Source organism: Gossypium arboreum, chromosome 7, assembly GCF_025698485.1.
Source record: "Gossypium arboreum isolate Shixiya-1 chromosome 7, ASM2569848v2, whole genome shotgun sequence".
NCBI classification, from domain to species: domain Eukaryota; kingdom Viridiplantae; phylum Streptophyta; class Magnoliopsida; order Malvales; family Malvaceae; genus Gossypium; species Gossypium arboreum.
Window position 1 is genome coordinate 82,981,549 of NC_069076.1, and position 25,027 is coordinate 83,006,575.

The following is a 25,027-nucleotide window of genomic DNA, read 5'->3' on the forward strand; positions in this document are numbered from 1 at the left end:
GAAGAAAAATCGGTTAAGAGCATAGCTCGAAACAAACAAGTTGAACAATGAGAGTAAATGCAAGTTTATTGGAAGCTTATTTTGAAAAGAATAAGATAATCAAAGATAAATTTAGAAATAGGTAAAATAAAGCTAAGTGCCCCAAATATCACCACCTGAGCTTCTCTGTACAAACTCCTTTTGAGACAATTTTGAGTTCAACATGTGTTTAGGGGATTTAGAGTACTTTTTCAATGCCCCAAGACGTAGCATACTTCTTCACTGTCAATTCAAGTATAGCAAGACTACCATATGCCCTACCTTTGAACAAGATTTGAGTCGCTTTTTCGTGTTTTCAACTCAAAACCCTTTGGTCTCAAGGTGCCCTTTGCGGTTTTCACCTTGACCTCTCCATTTTCTTTTCTTTTTTCTTTTTTGCTTTTGAATAAATGAAGGTCACAAGGCGCCTTTATGGTTTTCACCTTGGCCACTCCTTTTAAGTATTTCGATGGATTCAATTTAGGATTGGATCGGTGTTCTTTCGGGAAAGCCTCCTTTACCTCATAAAGTTCTTAAGCATCCATTTCCTTTGAAATCCTTTCAGATAGAAAGGATCTTCCGCAATATCAAGTTCCTACTATGAAATTCCTTTGGGTGAACCATTTCGTCATAACTCAAAGATCATACGCATTTGACCTTCAAACCCTTTTCTGCAGTCAAGTTTAATGAAGACATTTTACTTCATCCAATTCTTGATTCAATCAAAGCTTGGAGAAAAAAGAATCTTAATTTCCATGGACAGAACCACCTCTAATGCCCCAGTGAAAGTCCTGGTCAACTTTAATAAGCACAAAGAGTAAAAGGTAGCTTCTTATGCCAATATTTACAAGTCTCGGTCACCTTCTATAACTTTTCTTGATTTTTGTATTTTTCTTTTGGCAGCCTTTGTTGCATTGTGATATGACATTGTACAGTTACGCATTAAAACATGATTCTTTCTGGCATTTGATTTTTTTTTTGTTTTTTTCTTGTCCCTTTTTTTCTTTTTATTTTTTTTTGTTTTTTTCTTTTCTTTTCATGACTGTCGACTTTATAATATTGGCATATGAAGCTACATTCATCTTCTTAGTGAAGCAATTGACGGTCACGACGATGATGTCGACTGAAAGCTTTTGACGAGATTATCCCCAAAACATCTATGCCCTACGTATTGAAAAGTTTGTGAAGAGATGAAAGAAGCACGTGAGTCTTGACGTCATAACTGATGCTATTCCCTTCCCATGGTGGACCAACAACATCCGATCCTCATTGATTAGCTTGGCTATTGCAGAACCATTGTCATGTGTTCTCTAGACACCCTTATAGACCTCTTTCCAGATGTTCCTAAGTGCGTCTTAATATGATCGTGCAAAAACATCCTTGAATTCTTAAAAATAACTCAATAGTCTTGCCTTATTTTTGCGGTGAGCTAGGTTTCGATCTTCATCACTTTCCCAAGCTCACAATGTCAGCTGACCCTTTGTAAGTTAGGGTCTGTTTTTCATCTTATTCTGTTATCCTTCACGAATCAGAAGATGGACACAGTCTCTGTCATCTTCGAAGTCCTGAGATTCCTCTAGACACACATCTTGCTCCAAAGGGAGTTAGTAACACGTCGCTTGTGACATTGATATCTGGGGACCTACTGTGGGTATGAAGGAAAATTCTAGAGAATAAATGATTCTAAGGATGATTATTTGTATAGGATGATCATGAATGTAAAATAAAAGAATGAAAGTCCAAATAATAAAAGAATCTATAAATAGAAGAAAATATACTCAAAAAGATGCATTTCATTGAAATAAAAATCTTGGACCGAAACCTATTTCTCAAAAGAAATCTTATCACCTCTAGGTCTTAAGGCAATAAGTATGTTTTGAATATTACTCTAGATTAGCTTTAAAAGTACACGGATCTCTTCCATCGTCCCATTGTTCAAAACACTCCCAAGTATGTGAAATTGGAGGTGGGTGATATCGAGGTCATGGTTGAGTTGGGTGCAATTAGAAGCATAGTGGCTTCCTATTCCCACCACATGGGTTTCGGCTCTTTTTCTTCATGGGTGCTGCCTTTTGAGCTCTCGGGCATTCCATCCTTCCATTTTGATGGCATTCTCTATAAGTTCCCCGATATCACAATGTTCGCAAAGTCCGTCAGTAGCACTTCCTACCAACTTGTCATAGAATGGTGCTCTCAAAGTGTTGATGAAGAGAACCACTATTTCAGCTTTTGGTTAAAGGGGTTCTACTTGTGCCGAGATGTCCTTCTATCTCTGCGCGTACTGCTTAAAAGTTTCCGTCGGCTTCTTTTCCATCATCTACAGAGTCAACCGATCAGGCACCATGTCAGACACATGCTTGTACTGTTCACAAAATGCTGATGCTAAGTCTTTCCATGATCGGATCCTTTCTCTATTAAGTTGATTATACCATCGAAGAGCCGATCCGACCAAGCTGTCTTGGAAACAGTGTATTAGCAACTTATCTTTATTCACGTGACTCGTCATTTTCGGCAAAACATGACAAGATGCATTCTTGGACATCTCGTTCGTCGTATTTTCAAAATCGGTGCTTTAAACTTGGAGGCGAACCGGATCGGGCACCGACCGAGCTCCTTGGCACTTAATGCGAGAAGACTTGATGCCTTCGATTGCCTTGGCGTTTCTTCAAAACTCCTATACTTGCCCCAAACATCATGATCGTCTAATTTCAACTTGGCTATCTCTCTCGGGTCATCCCAATCTGGAATATTGGGATCAACGGATTACCTCCGGGTTTGATACGATATACCTTGCCCTAAATGAGTAGGTGGTGCAGTCGTTGCTCCAAGCCTACTGTGCTCCTTTTGAGGACATCCTCTTTGCGTTACATGAACGTGAGACGGGTGAATCTTGGGGATAAAACGGATCCCGATTATGATTAACTCTTGATCGAGGTTCTATAACGTCGGGACTCGCATAAGTCCATTCCCTTTAACAAAAGTCGACATCATCTCCATCATTTTGGCCATTTGATCCCTTTGCTTGAGTGATTCCTCTCGAGACCTTACCATCAGATCTCTCATTTCTTGCTGTGATTTAGCCAACTGTTCTTGCAATTCTCTTTGGGCCTTTTCCATTCTTTCAATTCTCTCATTGAATTTGGTCTCCATAGTTCTAGCACTTAGCCGCGTCTTATACGAATAGCGTGATTCCAGACTCGTAGCGTCACAACTGTAGATCATACGGTTTCAGCCTCAGTGGATGATTAAGGGACATGTACATGCAATGAATGAATGAATGAATAAATGGCAGATGAATGTCAGTCATGAATATGCAAAAATTTGGTGTTAATTTCAAGATAGCCCCTATTTAGGCATTTCCTTAATCAAAAGAGTCTATTACACAATATTTCAGTCATTCGTATAATTGACTCCTCCATCAGAAACCCGTTTTTGGCAACCAATCTCTAATCAACACCTTCCTAACAAGATGCCTTTGATGCATGATGAAAAATAGAAATACAGACAAACAACCTTGGTTAGCATAACACATATGAACAGAGAAAAACTGTGGAAAATCTAACAAATTAAGCTCCTTGGTCCAATGGACTCGATTCCCTTGCATAGAAAGCGTAAATGTAAAAGAAACAGAAGGTAGGATGTGTTTTTCCTGTGTACTTATTTCGGTGACTAGTAAACGGACAAAGGTTAGGCATGGCTCTAGTTAGGTGGCTCGTACAGTTCACTATATGCGGTTTTGGCTCTAGATAGGTACTCGAATTGTCCATCTGTCATCTACTAAGATTAGTATAGAGCCTCGGTCATTGCCCATCATAGGCTTACGAGTTCAATTCGAGGATTACATTTACATATGCCTATGCGGAGGGACAAGTTAACTCACGAAAGCATAAGTCATATGTAACCCGAAAGTATTCACTAGCCTGTGCGGAGGGACGAGTTAACTCACGAAGGCGTAGCGTTTATTTTCACTTAAACGGACGGAGCCCGGGTAGAGAACTCATGTTATGCGAAAATGCAAGTGCACGGTGTGTGGGGAGAAAATCACAAACCTTTACGTTTTATTTGAAGAAACTAAACCAGAATTAAAACCATAAAAACTGAAAAACAAACAAATAACAAGTTAGAAGAAATATTTACAACACGATACAAATGCATGAATTTTTGAAAACGAGATTTTCGGATCACGACCAAATATTTATTTTGAACAAGGAAGTTTGAAAATTTTGACAAAACATGTTTAATTCGACTCGACTCGCAAGGCTATATCCCAAATGAGTCGCCAACCTGGCTACGTAAAAATTTGTTTCGCTTTGGCTTAGCTTTCGGTTGGTCGCTAATTGTGATGATTCATTAAACATTTGAAAACCAACTTTCGATTTTATTTATAAAGGGAGTCGCCACCGATCCTTTTTATAGGTGTGATCGAACACCTAATAAATTTATTTTAAAACGAAAGAAGGCCGAGTTTAGGTCTACGTTAAAGTCTGAGAAAAATTTGAGTTCGGAGTCGATTCTGCGAGGAAGGTATTAGCACCCATGCGACGCCCAAAATTGGTATCTTATAAACAAGTGTTGTCTTAATTTTTAAAATTGCTAGTCCAAAGTAACATTGAATCGTGATCCGATCAAAACACGAGAAATTTCAAGTTTCGTTTTCTATTGAGAAGGATATACCGTTTTAACACAAGTCGATTGATATTCACCCAACATAGCGATGAAATCGATGGCATAGTGTAGCGACGTAAAAATTTTAGCTTAGCTTGGTCGCTAATTGTGGCGATTTATTAAAAAAGTTTGAAATCTGATGTTTAATTTTTTTGAAATAAACAGGGAGTCGCCACCGATCCTTTTTCCTAGGTGTGATCGGACACCTATTAGATCTCTTATTAAAACAAATAAAAGGCTGAGTTTAGGTCTACGTTAAAATCCAGAGAAAATTTAAGGTTCGGAGTCGATTCTGCGAGGAAGGTATCAAGCACCCTCGCGACGCCCAAAATTGGTATCTTATAAACAAGTGTTGTCTTAATTTTCAAAATTGCGAGTTCAAAGTAACATTGAATCGTGACCGGGTAAAACACGAGAAATTTCAAGCTTCCTTTTTTTTGAGAAGGATATACCGCTTTTAACACGAGTCGATTGATATTCACCCAACATAGCGATGAAATCGATGACATAGTGTTTAAATCGATGCGTTGCCTTGCTTATGGAAATAAAAACACGAGTAAGTATGTTCAAACAATGTAAAGCAAATTAATAAATACAAATAAATAAAAGACAAATCTAGAGGTACATTGAAGCGAATATAAATGTGACAATAATATTATAAACAATAAAGACATATATGATACTAGAATTAAATATGAAATGGAAATAATGAATGTAGATACATGATATTAAGAGTATGTATGTAAACTATACATAATGTTTGATAGTAAAAATATAACTAATAATGTTAAAATATATACATAATATATACCTATATACATATGAAAGATGTGTGCACATGACGTATATGAAGAATATATACATAGTAATATAAAATAATAAGTGATAATAGTGAAAATAATGGGTATAATAATTATAATGATATACTGAAAATAATACTATATATAAAATATGTACACAAATATAATAAAATATATGTCTTGATGTTAATAACAAACATAGTAGGAATAAATAAATGTAATAATGATATATACACAATATGGTATTAAGAATATATATATATACACAATATAGTATTTAAAAATATATACATAGGATGGTATAAAAATATGTACATGGAATACAAGAAACTAGAATAACAATAATAATAATATTTCCAAAAAGAAAATAAAACAAATCATGTACTAATAATAAGAAGAAAGTGATATACTTGGTAATGATAATATAAAATAATATGTACATAAAAGATACTTCATATATATGCATATAATAATAATAATAATAATAATAATAATAATAATAATAATAAGAATAAGAATAAGAATATCTACAATAAAAGAAAATATTAGGAAATGTACAAAAATATATACATATAAAATATTTACAATAATGATGTAAATAAACAATATATAAAATATTTGAAATAACATATAAATGAAACATTTAAATAAGGTTAATAAATGAATTAAATAGATTTAGGACATGGTTAAAACAAATGACAATTCAGGATATAAAAGTATAAATATTGGATAGTTAATTAGGGATCAAAACAAAACCAAACAAGATCTGAGGGGCCAAATTTAAAAAACAAAAGAAGATAGAAAATGGGGTTAATTGAATGAGGTTGCGAGGAGGAGGACTAAACACATAAATTTCCTTTTAGGAAAGTGCACAAACTCCACCCACCAAATGAAATAGTGCCGTTTAACTCCATTATTTAAGAACAAAGATTTTTTTGTTTCATTTTCAACCCCAATATAAAAAAAACAAAAAGCTTCCATGTTCTCTTCCCTCCTTAAAATCCTCTCAAGCCTTTTCTTCTTGGTGGAATCCTATCTTCGGCCACCGCTGGTCACGCCACCATTGTCACGCCACCGCACATGGTGGCGGAAGTTCAAAAGGTAATTTTTGTTTTTTAATAATATATATGTATATGTATATAGAAAGAAGAAAAAAACAAGGAAAAAAATTGAAAGAAGAGAGAAAAATGCAAACCTTTTATTGATTTTTTCTTTGTATTCAAGTTCGGAGGATTTTGTGTTCGTCTCTTTTCAATCTTTCTAAAATCCCCCTTTACAATGCTTTTGAATCAGGTTTTATAACCCGCTTACATGTTTTTTATTATTTTGCCATTCTTGCTTCGCTTTGTTTGTCTGCTATTTCTTGAAGGGCATGGGCATGCGCGGGGCGTGGTGGCCGACAAGGTGGAGCAATGTCAGACACTTGGGGGCGTGGTGGCCAAGGTTGGGGAGTGGCGGCTAAAAACTTGGTGGCTAGGGTTTTTTTTGCTGCTGAAAATGTTTAGTTTGTTGGGCTAGGTGGGCTTTAGGTTTTTTTGTTGTTTGGGTCATTTGATGTGGGAGTTGGGCCTGCTGAAATTGGGGTGGGTATTTGGTTGTATTTGGGCCAAAATTGGCCTACAACAATGCCTCTCTTTGCTCATTATCGTAACGGAATAGAGCAAAGACATAATGAAAGGCCAATTTTGCCCGGTCTTGCCAATTGTTGACTTCTTTGGCGCTCTTCTTTTCCGGGCAGTCTCTTACTAGTCTAGAGCATCTTATAGCTTTGGTTCATTCCACTGTGACTTCAAAGAGATAGAAACTTGTGTTTTCAATCTACTCGCATCTTCAGGGATGTAAGATCCGTCGTGATCTGCTCTTCTGCAACTTCAGAGAGATGAGATCTGATATTTTCAATATGTTCCGCTACAACTTCAGGGAAGCGAGGTTTGTGGTCTTTTCTTCTGCAACTTCAGAAAGGCAAGATCTTATATCTTCGATCAGCTCCATCAGTAACTCGGAGAGACAAAATCGCATCTTCAACCAGCTCGGTCTTTATTCTTTACTCGGTGTGTGATCCCGAGCTCAACTCATTTCTCGCAAAACTAGACATTAAAAACAGAAATCGAAAAATAGCACAGCACATGAGCTAAAGCTCAACTCACTTCTCGCAATGTGAGTTGATCTTTTTGAAACTTAATTTGAAAAGCAGATTTTGAAAATACCTCGACATATGACCCGAGGCTCAACTCACCTCTCGCAATATGAGTTGATTTTTGAAAAACAGAAATTAAAAGGCTCAACTCACCTCTCGCAATATGAGTTGATTTTTGAAAAACAGGAATTAAAAGGTTCAACTCACCTCTCGCAATATGAGTTGATTTTTGAAAAATAGAAATTAAAAGGTTCAACTCACCTCTCGCAATATGAGTTGATTTTTGAAAAATAGAAATTAAAAGGTTCAACCCACCTCTCGCAATATGAGTTGATTTTTGAAAAACAGAAATTAAAAGGTTCAACTCACCTTTCGCAATATGAGTTGATTTTTTTGAAACTTAATTTGAAAAGTCGATTTTGAAAATACCTCAACGTGTCTTGAGGCTCAACTCATTTCTCGCAATATGAGTTGAATTTTGAAAACAGAAATTGAAATTACCTCAACGTATCTTGAGGCTCAACTCATTTCTCGCAATATGAGTTGAATTTTGAAAACAGAAATTAAAATTACCTCAACGTGTCGTGAGGCTCAACTCACCTCTCGCAATATGAGCTGATTTTTTTGACAAACATAAATTGAAATTACCTCAGCGTGTCCTGAGGCTCAACTCACCTCTCGCAATATGAGTTGATTTTGAAAAAGTAGAAATTAAAAGGTTCAACCCACCTCTCGCAATATGAGTTGATTTTGACAAACAGAAATTGAAATTACCTCAGCGTGTCCTGAGGCTCAACTCATCTCTCACAATATGTGTTGATTTTGATAAAGTAGAAATTAAAAGGTTCAACTCACCTCTCGCAATATGAGTTGATTCTTGACAAACAGAAATTGAAATTACCTCAGCGTGTCCTGAGGCTCAACTCACCTTTCGCAATATGAGTTGATTTTGAAACATAAACTAAAAAATACCTCAGCGTGCCCCGAGGCTCAACTCACTTCTCGCAATATGAGTTGATTTTAGGAAAGTAAAAATTAAAAATAGAATTTGAATAACAGAATTTGAAAATACCTCGACATGTGACCCGAGGCTCAACTCACCTCTCGCAATATGAGTTGATTCTTCCAAAAATAGAAATTGAAAATACCTCGGCGTGATCTGAGGCTCAACTCACCTCTCGCAATATGAGCTGATTTTGAAAAAGTAAAAATTAAAAGGTTCAACCCACCTCTCGCAATATGAGTTGATTCTTGACAAACAGAAATTGAAATTACCTCAGCGTGTCCTGGGGCTCAACTCACCTCTCGCAATATGAGTTGATTTTGACAAACAGAAATTGAAATTAAATCAGCGTGTCCTGAGGCTCAACTCACCTCTCGCAATATGAGTTGATTTTTGAAAACAAAATTAAAAGGCTTAACTCACCTCTCGCAATATGAGTCAATTTAAAACATAAACTAAAAATACCTCAACGTGCCCGAGGTTCAACTCACCTCTCACAATATGAGTTGATTTTTTTGACAAACATAAATTGAAATTACCTCAACAGTGTCCGAGGCTCAACTCACCTCTCGCAATATGAGTTGATTTTTTTGAAAAGCAGAAGCAAAAATTGAAAATACCTCAGCGTGCCCTGAGGCTCAACTCACCTCTCGCAATATGAGCTGATTTTCGAAAAACATAAATTGAAGAAAATAGAAATTGAAATTACCTCAGCATGTCCTGAGGCTCAACTCACCTCTCGCAATATGAGTTGATTTTTGAAAAGCATAAATTGAAAAACGGAAATTGAAAATACCTCAGCGTGCCCTGAGGCTCAACTCACCTCTCGCAATATGAGTTGATTTTTTTGAAAAGCATAAATTGAAAATACCTCAACGTGTCTTGAGGCTCGACTCATTTCTCGCAATATGAGTTGAGTTTTGACAAACAGAAATTGAAATTACCTCAGCATGCCCTGAGGCTCAACTCACCTCTCGCAATATGAGTTGATTTTTGAAAAACAGAAATAAAACATCAACATACCAAAACCTGTCGTCTGGTGGAACTAGGTGTCTTTTCCTTCAATTCAATACAACTATCATCACATCTTCTTGTTCTACTGGAGTACCTATATATGTCACGCATGATGTTATCATGATATGCACATGTTTGTCTTAAATGCCTTTATGCCTACATGATTATGCTATGCGCCTTAGGCATGTTTGTCATATGTCCTTTTCCGTCATGATTTTTGATGATCTGTGTTCATTGCTTCGACTCTTGACTTTCTCTTCAGTACCCGCACCCATCCTCAAGCTTCACGAGTAATCTGTATTTCTCAGATATCACTCTTTTGCCCCTGGTTGAGCTTTGTCCTTGCTTTGAGGCTCTTGTACTTATCAAATTCTCATCCGGGTAATACTCAACATTTGTTTTGTTTGGAGCATGAACTCTTCCACGTTTCTTAATCAAGAATCCTTTTGAGTATGTCTTCTTGCATAGAAATTTTGAGTCTGAAAATGCTTCAAATGTTGTAGTCTTGCTGTTTGACTTGCTTCTTGAATCTTTTTACTCCTTGGGCCCAAACCTGCTTCATTAGGATGCCCTTTCAGGTTTTCATCCTAGTTTTTGTTTATCAAGACGCCCTTTTCAAGTTTTCATCTCGATCTTCTTCTCTCTTTTTTTTTAAGGCGTCATTACTCATTGCCCATCAGAGCTCTATTACTGACGTAGTACGCTGCCCTAATGCTCGGTTAGTATTTTGACCCAAAATCCGAAGAAATAATCATGTTTTGCTCAACCAGTTTGCCCCACCGTAACTTTAGAGTCCATTCCACTGTAATTTGGGGATACAAGGTTGGCACTATCCTTAAACCATTCCACTGCAATTTCTGGCTATAGGATCTGTATCCTACTGTAACTCAAGGGTATATGATCTGTAATTTGTTCCATCAACTGATATTTTTGACAGAAAATCTGAGGAGATAAACTCAATTTGAGCTCAAATATTTCCAACCCTTACACTTGGTAAGCTCTTGAACAATCGATGGTTTCGTGTTCTGTACTATTTAGAAGCTTTCAGAGTAATATGCAAAATTCCTTTTATAAAAGTATGATTAGTCCATTAATCATTATTTCAATGCGAAATGCTTGAAAAGGATCGAACTGATGGACAAGAAGAAAATCGGTTAAGAGCATAGCTCGAAACAAACAAGTTGAACAATGAGAGTAAATGCAAGTTTATTGGAAGTCCATTTTGAAAAGAATAAGATAATCAAAGATAAATTCAGAAATGGGTAAAATGGAAAGCTAAGTGCCCCAAATATTGCAGCCTGAGCTTCTCTGTACAAACTCCTTTGAGACTATTTTGAGTTCAACATGTGTTTAGGGGATTCAGAGTACTTTGTCGATGCCCCAAGACGTAGCATACTTCTTCACTGTCAGTTCAAGTATAGCAAGACTACCATATGCCCCACCTTTGAACAAGATTTGAGCTGCCTTTTTCAGGTTTTCAACTCAAAACCCCTTTGGTCTCAAGGTGCCCTTTGCGGGTTTTCACCTTTACCTCTCCATTTTCTTTTTTTTTTTTTTTGCTTTTGAATGAATGAAGGTCACAAGGTGCCCTTTGCGGGTTTTCACCTTGGCCGCTCCTTTTCAAGTATTTCTGGACTGAATCCGAATTTAGGATAGGATTAGTATTCTTTCGGGGAAAGCCTCCTTTACCTCATAAAGTTCTTAGGCATCCATTTCCCTTTGAAATCCTTTCGTATAGAAAGGATCTTCTGTAATACCAAGTTCCTACTATGAAATTCCTTTGGGTGAACCATTTCCGCCATAACTCAGCATCATACAAGTTTGACCTTCAAACCCTTTTCTGCAGTCAAGTTTAATGAAGACATTTTACTTCATCCAATTCTTGATTCAATCAAAGCTTGGAGAAAAGAATCTTAATTTCCATGGACGTAAACACCTCTAATGCCCCAAAGAAGGTCCCGGTCAACTTTAATAAGCACAAAGAGTAAAAGGTAGCTTCTTATGCCAATATTTACAAGTCTCGGTCACCTTCTATAACTTTTCTTGATTTTTGTATTTTTCTTTTGGCGCCTTTGTTGCATTGTGATATGACATTGTACGATTCGCATTAAAACATGATTCTTTCGGCATTTGATTTCTTTTTATTTTTTCTTGTCTTTTTTCTTTTTTCTTTTTGTTTTTTGTTTTTTTTCTTTTTCTTTTCATGATTGTCGACTTTATAATATTGGCATATGAAGCTACATTCATCTTCTTAGTGAAGCAATTGACGCCACGACGATGATGTCGATTGGAAGCTTTTGACGAGATCATCCTCGAACATCTATGCCCCACGTATTGAAAAGTTTGTGAAGAGATGAAAGAAGCACGTGAGTCTTGACGTCATAACGATGCTATTCCTTCCCATGGTGGACCAACAACATCCGGTCCTCATTGATTAGCTTGGCTATTGCGTAACCATTGTCATGTGTTCTCTAGACACCCTTATGGACCTCTTTCAAGATGTTCCTAAGTGCGTCTTAATATGATCGTCTGAAAACATCCTTGAATTCTTGAAAATAACTCAATAGTCTTACCTTATTTCTGCGGTGGGCTAGGTTTCGATCTTCATCCCTTTCCTAAGCTCACAATGTCACCGACCCTTTGTAAATTAGGGTCATCTTTTGTCTCATTCATCATCTTCACGAGTCGTAAGATAGACACAATCTCATCATCTTCAAGTCCGAGATCCTTCTAGACACATATCTTACTCCAAAGGGAGTTAGTAATGCGTCGCTCGTGACATTGATATTTGGGGACTCTTTGTGGGTGCGAAGGCAAATTCTAGAGAATAAATGATTCTAACGATGATTATTTGTATGAAAGAATAAATAATAAAAGAATCTATAAATAGAATAAAATTTACTCAAAAGGATGCATTTCATTGAAATAAAACCTTGGATGAAACCTATTTCTCAAAAGAAATCTTATCACCTCTAGGTCTTAAGGCAATAAGTATGTTTTGAATATTACTCTAGATTAGCTTTAAAAGTACACGATCTCTTCCATCGTCCCATTATTCAAAACACTCCCAAGCACGTGAAATTTGGGTGCAATTAGAAGTATAGTGGCTTCCTATTCCCACCACATGGGTTTCGGCTCTTTTTTCTTCATGGGTCTTTGCCTTTTGAGCTCTCGTGGCATTCCATCCTTCCATTTTGATGGCATTCTCTATAAGTTCCCGGATATCACAATGTTCGCGAAGTCTTTCGTAGCACTTCCTACCAACTTGTCATAGAATGGTGCTCTCAGAGTATTGATGAAAAGGACTGTTATCTCAGTCTTAGTCAATGGTGGTTCTACTTGAGCCGAGATATCTCTCCACCTTTGAGCATATTGCCTAAAGGTTTCTACTGGTTTCTTTTCCATCCTTTGTAGAGTCATTCGGTCAGGCACCATGTCAGACACATACTTGTACTGTTCACAAAATACTGATGCTAAGTCCTTCCAGGATCGAATCTTTTCTCTACTAAGTTGATTGTACCACCGAAGAGCTGACCCTGTTAGACTATCTTGAAAGCAATGTATGAGTAGTTTATCCTCGTTCACATAACCAGTCATTTTTCGGCAAAACATGACTAGATGCGCCTTTGGACATCTTGTCCCGTCATACTTCTCAAAATCAGGCACTTTAAACTTCAGGGGCAAAATCAGATCAGGTACCAAACTGAGTTCTTTGGCACCTAGTGCGGAGAAGACTTCAGTGCCTTCTATCGCTTTGAGTCTTTCCTCTAGACCCCTATATTTTGCGTCATGGTTATCCGATTTCAACTTGGCTACCTCTGCTGGGTCATCCAGATCTGGGACTAGTGGATCAACAAGACTAGCCCCTGGGTTTGACGCGAATATTCCTTGCCCCAAATTAGTAGGCGGAGCAGGTGGCATAGGTCGATGTTCCAATCCAAAGGGTTCCCTTGAGTATACTCTCTCGTGTTGTATATGCGGCGGTGGAGTGAATCCTGGGGGATAGAGTGGATCCTGATCGTGATGAATTCTTGATCGAGACTCCTCAATGTCAGGGCTCCGCATGGGTCCTTTTCCTTTAACTAGAGCTAACATCATCTCCATCATCTTGGCCATTTGATCTCTTTGCTCGAGTAATTCCTCTCGAGATCTCACCATTAGGTCTCTCGTCTCTTGTTGTGATTTGGCCGCTTGCTCTTGTAATTCTTTTTGAGCCTTTTCCATCCTTTCAATTCTCTCATTGAATTCACTTCCATCACTCTAGCTTGTCGCTGCGTTTTATCGATGACGTGGTTCCATCTTGTGGTATTACAACCGCAAATTATATATTTTGTCTTCAATGACCGAGTATGGGATATGCAATGTATGGATGAATGCATGAATGAATGCACGAATGTCAAAATGAATGTCAGTCATGAATGAATATGCAAAAATTTGGTGTTAATTTCAAGATAGCCCCTATTTAGGCATTTCCTTAATCAAAGGAGTATAATACAACGTTTCAGTCACTCGTATAATTGACTCCTCCATTAGAAACCCATTTTTGGCAACCAATCTCTAATCAACACCTTCCTAACAAGATGCCTTCGATGCATGATGAAAAATAAAAATACAGACAAACGACATTGGTTAGCGCAACACATATAAACAGAGAAAAACTGTGGAAAATTTAACAAATTAAGCTACTTGGTCCAGTGGACTCGATTCCCTTGCTTAGAAAGCACAAATGTAAAAGAAATAGAAGGTAATATGTGCTTTTCCCGTGTACTTATTTCGGTGACTACTAAACGAGCGGAGGTTCGGCATGGATCTAATTGGGTGGCTCGTATGGTTCACTATATGCGGTTTTGGTTCTAGACAGGTACTCGAATTGCTCGTACTATCATCTGCTAAGATTAGCACGAAGCCTCGGTCATAACCCATCACAGGCTCACGAGTTCAATTCGATGGATTACATTTACTTATGCCTATGCGGAGGGACAAGTTAACTCACGAAAGCATAAGTCATATGTAACCCGAAAGTATTCACTAGCCTGTGCGGAGGGACGAGTTAACTCACGAAGGCATAGCGTTTACTTTCACTTAAACGGACAGAGCCCGGGTATAGAGCTCATGTTATGCAAAGATGTATGTGCACGGTGTGTGGGGAGAAACTCATAAACCTTTACGTTTTATTTAAAAACTAAACCAAAACTAAAATCACAAAAATTTAAAGTTGAAAAACAACCGAATAAAACAAGTTAGAATATATACAACACGATGCAAATGCATGATTTTTTGAAAACAAAAAAATTTGAGGATCACGACTAAATGTTAATTTGAACAAGGCACTTTGAAAAATTTGACAACGCGCGTTTAATTCAACTCGACTCTCAAAAATGGTCCCCAAAGTGAGTCGCCAAATGTGTAGCGACGTAAAATTTTAGCTTAGCTTGGTCGCTAATTGTGGCGATTTATTAAAAAGTTTGAAATCTGATGTTTAATTTTTTTGAAATAAACAGGGAGTCGCCACCGATCCTTTTTCCTAGGTGTGATCGGACACCTATTAGATCTCTTATTAAAACAAATAAAAGGCTGAGTTTAGGTCTACGTTAAAATCCAGAGAAAATTTAGGGTTCGAGTCGATTCTGCGAGAAAGGTATCAACACCTCGCGACGCCCAAAATTGGTATCTTATAAACAAGTGTTGTCTTAATTTTCAAAATTGCGAGTTCAAAGTAACATTGAATCGTGACCGAGTAAAACACGAGAAATTTCAAGCTTCCTTTTTTTTGAGAAGGATATACCGTTTTAACACGAGTCGATTGATATTCACCCAACATAGCGATGAAATCGATGACATAGTGTTTAAATCGGTACGTTGCCTTGCTTATGGAAATAAAAACACGAGTAAGTATGTTCGAAACAATGTAAAGCAAATTAATAAATACAAATAAATAAAAGACAAATCTAGAGGTACATTGAAGCGAATATAAATGTGACAATAATATTATAAACAATAAAGACATATATGATACTAGAATTAAATATGAAATGGAAATAATGAATGTAGATACATGATATTAAGAGTATGTATGTAAACTATACATAATGTTTGATAGTAAAAATATAACTAATAATGTTAAAATATATACATAATATATACCTATATACATATGAAAGATGTGTGCACATGACGTATATGAAGAATATATACATAGTAATATAAAATAATAAGTGATAATAGTGAAAATAATGGGTATAATAATTATAATGATATACTAAAATAATACTATATATAAAATATGTACACAAATATAATAAAATATATGTCTTGATGTTAATAACAAACATAGTAGGAATAAAATAAATGTAATAATGATATATACACAATATGGTATTAAGAATATATATATATACACAATATAGTATTTAAAAATATATACATAGGATGGTATAAAAATATGTACATGGAATACAAGAAACTAGAATAACAATAATAATAATATTTCCAAAAAGAAAATAAAAACAAATCATGTACTAATAATAAGAAGAAAGTGATATACTTGGTAATGATAATATAAAATAATATGTACATAAAAGATACTTCATATATATGCATATAATAATAATAATAATAATAATAATAATAATAATAATAATAATAATAATAATAATAATAATAATAATAATAATAAGAATATCTACAATAAAAGAAAATATTAGGAAATGTACAAAAATATATACATATAAAATATTTACAATAATGATGTAAATAAACAATATATAAAATATTTGAAATAACATATAAATGAAACATTTAAATAAGGTTAATAAATGAATTAAATAGATTTAGGACATGGTTAAAAACAAATGACAATTCAGGATATAAAAGTATAAATATTGGATAGTTAATTAGGGATCAAAACAAAAACCAAACAAGATCTGAGGGCCAAATTTAAAAAACAAAAGAAGATAGAAAATGGGGTTAATTGAATGAGGTTGCGAGGAGGAGGACTAAACACATAAATTTCCTTTTAGGAAAGTGCACAAACTCCACCCACCAAATGAAATAGTGCCGTTTAACTCCATTATTTAAGAACAAAGATTTTTTTGTTTCATTTTCAACCCCAATATAAAAAAAACAAAAAGCTTCCATGTTCTCTTCCCTCCCTTAAAATCCTCTCAAGCCTTTTCTTCTCCGGTGGAATCCAGTCCATCGGGCCATCGCTGTTGGTCACGCCATTATTGTCGCCGCCACCGCACATGGTGGCGAAAGTTCAAAAGGTAATTTTTGTTTTTTTAATAATATATATGTATATGTATATAGAAAGAAGAAAAAAACAAGGAAAAAAATTGAAAGAAGAGAGAAAAAATGCAAACCTTTTATTGATTTTTCTTTGTATTCAAGTTCGGAGGGATTTTTGTGTTCGTCTCTTTTTCAATCTTTCTAAAATCCCCCCCTTTTACAATGCTTTTGAATCAGGTTTTATAACCCGTTTACATGTTTTTTTATTATTTTTGCCATTCTTGCTTCTGCTTTGTTTGTCTGCTATTTCTTGAAGGGCATGGGCATGCTGTGGCGTGGTGGCCGACAAGGTGGAGCAATGTCAGACACTTGGGGGCGTGGTGGCCAAGGTTGGGGAGTGGCGGCTAAAAACTTGGTGGCTAGGGTTTTTTTTGCTGCTGAAAATGTTTAGTTTGTTGGGCTAGGTGGGCTTTAGGTTTTTTTGTTGTTTGGGTCATTTGATGTGGGAGTTGGGCCTGCTGAAATTGGGGTGGGTATTTGGTTGTATTTGGGCCAAAATTGGCCTACAACACATAGTGTTTAAAATCGGTACGTTGCCTTACTTATTGAATTAAATAAAAACACGAATAAATATTTTAAAATAGTGAACAAAGGGGTAATATATAAAAATAGGCGGGAAACGAAAAATAATAGTTGGAAATACATCAAGGCACATAATACATACGACAATAATATTAAACAATGACAATGCACGCGATATTAAATGTAACAATAGTATGAAATACGAGAACACAATGAGAACACGATGAATATACATATAAAGATAATTAAGAGTATATATGTAAAATATATATATATATATATATATGTATATATAAATAGTAATAGTGTTAGAAATATACTATATATAGTGTTTGAAGTATATACATAAGATAGTAAATAGGTATATGTAACTTGTATTATTAAAATATGTACATAGGGTAATATATACAAAATTTAACTAATAATATTGAAAATACATATTCATAATATATATAAAGCATATATATAATATAATATTAAAACATTTTACATAATATATACACATATAATTATGATGTTAAAACATATTAATATTAATAATAATACTAATATTACATAAAGATATACTTATATATATATATATTAAAGATATGTGCATATATGATATAATACATGAATAGTACGATATTTAATATATACGTAATATGTATAATAAAATAATAATATACATAATATATAAAATATATATGTATATAACAAAACATATACTACGGTTAATGATTATAATAGTAATGGTATTAAAATACAAAAAAAACAACAATGTAACATAACAAAATACTATATATATAAATCTATACACTATTATAATGATAATAATAATAAATATAATAACAATATTGAAACACAAAAACAAAAACAATAAAGATATTGAAGTAAAGTAAAAAATAAGCCTATACGTAAATATATATATACATATATACGTAAAACATATATAAACATTGGTGATAATAATAATAATAATAATGTTGAAATATAAAGGCAAGTATAGCATTAAAAATATTAAAATAAATAAAAACCTAATACAAATACATATATATATACGCATATAACAAAAGCACATAATAATAATAATAATAATACTAATAATAATAATAATAATAATAATAATAATAATAATAATACTAATAAATAATAATAATAATAATAATAATAATATCAATAATATGAAAATAACAAGGATATTTAGATAAAAAAAAAAAAAACGAAAATAGGACTAAAATTAAACTAAATGTAACGCCCAATTTTCGAATTTACGTGAATGTTGACAAAATTTCATGCTTTGATTTTGTCATTTGTGAGTGAAATTATGAAATAGGACCTATGTGAAAATGTTTGAAAATGCTATAGGCTAAATTGAAGTGGCCAAATAAATAGGAGTGCAAAATAGGAGGATTTGCATGATAAACCTTCCATTTTACATGAAGTGGCTAGCCATCATGTTGTTGTAGACAATATGAGTACTTGATATCCATAATTTATGGTACAAATTGATACAAATTGATAATGGGTTAGGTAAATGTTCCATGATAATGGATTAGGTAAATATTCCGTGATAATGGGTTAGGTAAATGTTTCATGATAAGAATATCATGTCTTTTGTATTAAAGAATTAAATGGATGAAATATGAAGTTTTATTAAAAGAAAAAGGGGTAAAAAGAACAAAGTTTTGACCATCTTTGTTCATCATAGCTGAAAGTTAGAGAAGAGAAAGGAGAGGAGAAAGCTCTTGAGTATTCGGTCATTAGGAGGAGGAAAATTGAAGGTAAGTTCTTGGTACCTTGCTTCTATTTTGAGGTTCATGAGTTCTTCTTGATTCTACCTTAACTCTTGAAGTATATTTTGATTTTTAGTTGTGTTGTGAGCATTTAGTCATGAATTAAAATGAAGGAAATGGTTGTTGTTTCATGTTCTTTTGATGAAAAATGGAAGATAGGTGAAGTTGAGCCAAACAAATGAGCATGCATGTGCCTTAGATGTTAAAGGGAAAAATCAGCTAACATGTTGTACTTTAAAATGATGAAATGGAGATTATACTTAAGTAAAATCACAGATATGTGATGATTGATTGGTGATATACATGTTTAAATAACATGCATGCAAGGTATGTGTGAAAGAGTGATTTGGTAATAAATCTGCTTGGGACAGCAGCAGTAACGTGACTTTGGAAAATCACCATAAATTGTGGGAGATGAATTAGAAGCTGAATAAATTATGTAATTAAAGATTAATGAGTCTAGTTTCAAATGAAATAAACTAGAACATATTTTGAATACTGTACAATGAGAAATTTGATTCGTAATGAAGAGTGGTCAGATTAGTCAAACAGTGAAACATGGGAAACTTTGAGAAAAATCTGGTATTGATTGGCTAAACCAAAAATTCTGAAAATTTTATGGATAGAAGATATATGAGTCTATTTTCAAGGAAAATTAACGACACTTGATTTGGAGTTTCGTAGCTCCAGTTATAAATGATTTAGTGACTGTTGCTCAGAAAGACAACTTGCAATGAAATTATGATTATGTAGTAAACATTGACAAAAATTTGCTAATGAGTTGCTTATTGATTTCTTATAAGCTTACTATGATCTGTAGGTGTGGTTGACCGAATATTGTAAGGGATTAATACGTAGTTCGTATTTGAATAGTTAGATTAACGTGTTAGTAATCCAATTGTAGGCGGTTCGTGTGTGGATCTCGTCAGCATATCGTCGCAAACAGGTGTGTAACTAACACCCTCTTTCTTAGTCTAGATCGGCAAAAGCGAAAAGCGAAATGCCAAAACCGGTATTTTGTAGATTTGCGATCGTGCGAATGCTCGTGAGGTAAATCGATTAATGTTTTTGGTAAGTTGCAAAATTTGGATTGCAAAGTGCATGATTTCTGTGCCCTCAATATTTTTGGGCTTAATGGGCCAAAATTGGAATGATGGGCCAACGGACCCAATTCGGTAAGAACCCTCGGTACGTGATTCTGTTAGTACGTGAAAAGTAGGAATATGCATGAAAAACCCTAAAATAGATAAATTACTGAAATACCTTTAAAAGTGGAAAATTTACAGTTTTACCCCTAGTAGATGAATTATCGAAATACCCCTAGGGTTAAATTGACCTAAATGCATGTTTGACTGTTGTTATTTACTGCATGCCATGTTATTATCTCGATGCATGGACCGGGATATTGACGGAGGAAGTACTGAAAGTGGCTTGTCCACGTCTCGGAGGCTTTGCCTCAATTCTTCGATAATCGAGCAGCAAGGTCGCAATCGTGGAGTGTTAAATGGGTGGGTTGAGCTATTCCCACATGGAGTGTATGGCTGGTACGGGTGGAGTGTAGTGGTTGGTGGGTTGAGTAGTCTCCCAAATGGGCTTGCATATGTTTACTGATGTTGCATGTATTTTGAAATGGGCCTATGGGCCATCTTGTTATCTGAATAAGGGGCTAAGGCCCGCTTATTGTAATCTGTCTGAAAAGGGCTCGCCCAAGACCACTTATTACCCAAATGGGCTTGCATATGTTATTGATGTTGCATGTATTTTGAAATGGGCCTATGGGCCATCATGTTATCTCGATTAAGGGCTAAGGCCCGGTTTATTATAATCTGAAAGGGCCCTAGCCCAGTACCACTGTTACTGAATGGGCTTAGGCCCAATAGGCTTGAGTGACTTGGGCTTTGAAGGGTTTTCCTTACACACCGAGTTTCCCCAAACTCACCCTTTTATTTTCATCCACGCAGAAATCCCCAACCATAGTGGGCTTGGAGTTGTGAGGAATTCGAGTGGCCACCCGCTCGAAAGTTTGATTTTCTTCGTGAATGGACATCCTTTTATTTACATTTGAAGTTTTTGGGCTTTTAAATGTAATAAGGCCGCTTAATTATTTTTGATGGTTTTAATATGTATTACTAAGATAGGTAATACTTATATTTAACTGTTGAAACTGGATAGCTTAGGGCGCGTTTTCAAAAACAACAGTTGATTTCAAAATAACACGACAACAAGCAAAGCTTCCGCAATGAAAGTATTTTTCCAAAATTAATCACTTTTCCTAAAATGACTTAATCAAATCGGTTTTCCTAGAAATATCCATGACATTAAGGTGTGGCAATGGCGGTATGCATGTCTAGGATTGGATCCGAAGGAGCTTGGTATAGCGGTCCGATGGACTCACCACCTCTTTTCCGGTTTCCTACCGGTGCATAGCTTCCATTCACTTTAACCCTTAATGAATTAATCTTTGAACATCAAGTACGATTTTCGGACTTAGAAAGGAATTTTTTTTTACGTTTTTGATGTGGCATGCGGATCCGCCATAACTTCGGGCGGGTTTGGGGTGCTACACTAAAACAAAGTTATAAAATGCGATTTGAAAAGAAAATAAGGAGGAGAGGGCAGATTGCAATATGCGCGCAACATGGGAGGACCGAAATGTAAATATCCCCAATCATTAAGACGCATTATTTGTGCGGGGCTAAATTGAAAACCTCGAGAATTAGGTGGCCAAATTGCAAAATCATAGGAAAAAGGTAAAAGCACTAAATTGCGATTACCTTTGGAGAGGTTGAGGGACTAGGGAACAAATATCCTAAAAGCGTAAACATACAAATGTTAGTGGCGCCGCTTCCTTTTGACTTTTCAATTTTTATTTAAAACCATTTTAACCTTTATATATTTTTTCGAAAACCGCTCTCAAACCCCCTTTTTATCTCTTCCTCATTTCTTCACTAAGGTTTCAACACCCATCATCGCCGGCAGTTCACCGTGCGAACGGAGAGGGCTGACCACGCCACGGTAGATCCGTAAGACTCTTTTCTTCCTTGATTCTTTTTGTTTTAAAGTAAGTTAATGAAATAAAAATAAAATAAAGCAAAGATAAATAGAAAGATTGAGATAACAGAGGAAAAAAATTGAAGTTCACCTTCTAAGTTTTTCTTTTTTCTTTTGTTTTTGATACAAAATTTTTTTGTACATCCTTCCCCCCCTTTTACGTTTGTTGTTTGGATGGCTTTATATAGCCTAATTTTTACATACTTTATTATTATTTTCTATTCTTGCTTCTGTTTTGCTTGTTTGCAGGGCATGGGCATGGACGGTGGGGTGTGTGATGGTGCTGGTGGCAGACAACATAGGAGAGTGGGAGTGGTGCTGGTGGCAGACAACATGGGAGAGTGTTGGCCAAGGTTGAGGGGTGTGCTGTTTTTTTTTTTTCTTTGCTGGAAAATGTTTGGTGATGGTGGGCTAGGGTTAGTGGGTTAGTTTAGGTGGGCTGATGAAATTGGGGTGGGTATTTGATTGTATTTGGGCCAAAATTGGCCTACAACAATTATTATCATTATTATTGTTGGTATTATTATTATCATTATGTTTACTATTATCCTCTTTTACTATTGTATTTATTAATATTGTTAATATTAATATTTTTAACGTTATTATTTTTATAAGTATTATTATTATTTTCCACTATTTCATGTATATACTATTAGGTTTCTTTTTTATTTTATTTCTATCATTTTTTGTCTATTTATTATTTAATTTTTACTCATCTTTTCTACATTGCCTGCTTGGTTTTACTTCTTTATTCTATTCTTATTATTGTTATTTACATTACATATTAATTATTATCCCACTATGCTTGTTAATACCATAATTTTTTTTCTATATTTATGTTATATTAACCTTTACCCGAAAAAAATAATTCTTTAAAAAAAAAGCAATATTCCGTATTTGGGAATTCGAGAAAATCGTGCCCTAACTTACTGGGTTTCGATTTTTCTCATTTAACCTAAATAACGGAATATTATTTTAAAATCGCAATACGAGTTTTGAATAAAATGCTTATTCTCGAAAATACGATGTGTTGTGCCCTAACTTACTGGATATGACATCTTGTTACCTCGAGATAAGATTTTCTTTTTGCAAATAAAGGCAATATTCGGTGTTTGGAAGTTCGAGGGATCGTGCCCTAACTTACAGGGTTTCGATTTTTCTCGTTTACCCTAAATAATAAATAAAAGGCAAGCTCATTCTCAAAAGTTCGAGATGTCGTGTTCTAACTTACTAGATGTGACATTTTATTACTGCGAGAAGAGAAGGTCTTTAACATTCAAGTGTTTTTACAAAAAGAGGGATCATATTTTAAAGTCTTTCAAATTTTCAAATTTTCGACACTAAGACACTAATTAACCAACTAGGTACCAATTTTTGGGCGTCACGAGGGCGCTAATCCTTTCTCGTACGTAACCGACTCCCGAACTCATTTTTTGATTTTCGCAGACCAAAAAATTATCGTTTTAGTAAATCTTAACTTTTATTAAAATGATTAATTTAAGGTGACCCGATCACACCTCATCAAAAAGGATTGGTGGCGATTCCCATTTTTTCGTTTTCATTTCCAAAAAATAAAGTCGACCCCGTTTTCCAAAAAAAATAGTTTTGACAGTTTGAATTGTCCAGACTTATTTTTAGTTCAATTTAATTCAGTTTGTCGGCTTGAATCTATTATCATGTTATAATTAATTTTTTTTAAAAAATAATATTGATAAATTCTTATAATTAGCTGATTCAGTTTTAACTTAGTTGATATCGACATTTTTGGTAATAGGATAACATGGGTCCGAACGCGTTGAAGCGTATTTAATTCTAGGCATTGTATCAAATAAATTCTTATAATTAAATTTAAAGTAAAACTATTTTTAATTAAAAAAAATCGAAATAAAAAATCCAAGCCTATCCAAATTAAGCAGTGTTAGCTCTTTCTTTGGGTGGATTTAATGTAAACCGGATGAAAAATTAAAGAATTTTCATGTGATTGAAACATTAAAAAGTAAAATGCAAATATGAAGAATGATTAGAGTATACACAATGACCCGTAACGATTGATGATTGACAATAACCATACCTCCATTGAGCCATAAAACCAATGGATTTGTGGAAGAGTTGTCGGGGGACTCGACAAAATAGTAGAAAAGTGCTCTACCAGCCTTAGAATCAACAGTCACATATCCTGAATAATGGTTGAAATCAACACCATTAGGTTGACCAGGCAATGCACCGATTTTATCAGTCTCCATGGATCCATCTTGAGGCTGAATATAATTAGGATAAATATTCCCAGTTTTCTCATTCAACCATGCCCAAGAATGCACCACCGGAGATGGTTTCTTTGACAATCTGGACTTGAGAAAGTTATCAAGGGCTTCTGCCTCATTAGCTTCTCCATATATTATGAGATGCCCCAAAGGCACATGAAGAGTAGCATCCATGTATATGCCACCCTTTTCATCTTTTTTCTATTGTTTGACTTTATTGTTATTGGTGAAATCTGTAAGAAATTCTAATCTTATTTATAGCTTAGAGGGCGTACGTCAAGATTAAGACAACTATTTGGCGATTAATAATGCAATTGTTGTTTCATATATGTAGCCATTTATATATATATATATATATATATATATATATATATATATATATATATATCATGAGCAAAGTTGATAAATTGTCGTAGATCCTTCTTTTAATAAATAAAAATTACTTTTATTCTGTTTTTAAAAGAAAATTTTCAATGAGAGGATAATTAATCATT

At 34.8% G+C, this 25,027-nt stretch overlaps 1 pseudogene; it reads right to left on the minus strand.

The window, feature by feature from the left end:
* LOC108476440 (serine carboxypeptidase 1-like) overlaps positions 1-24,707 on the minus strand; it is a 43,652-nt pseudogene extending 18,945 nt beyond the window's left edge.
* Positions 24,708-25,027: the final 320 nt, after the last annotated feature.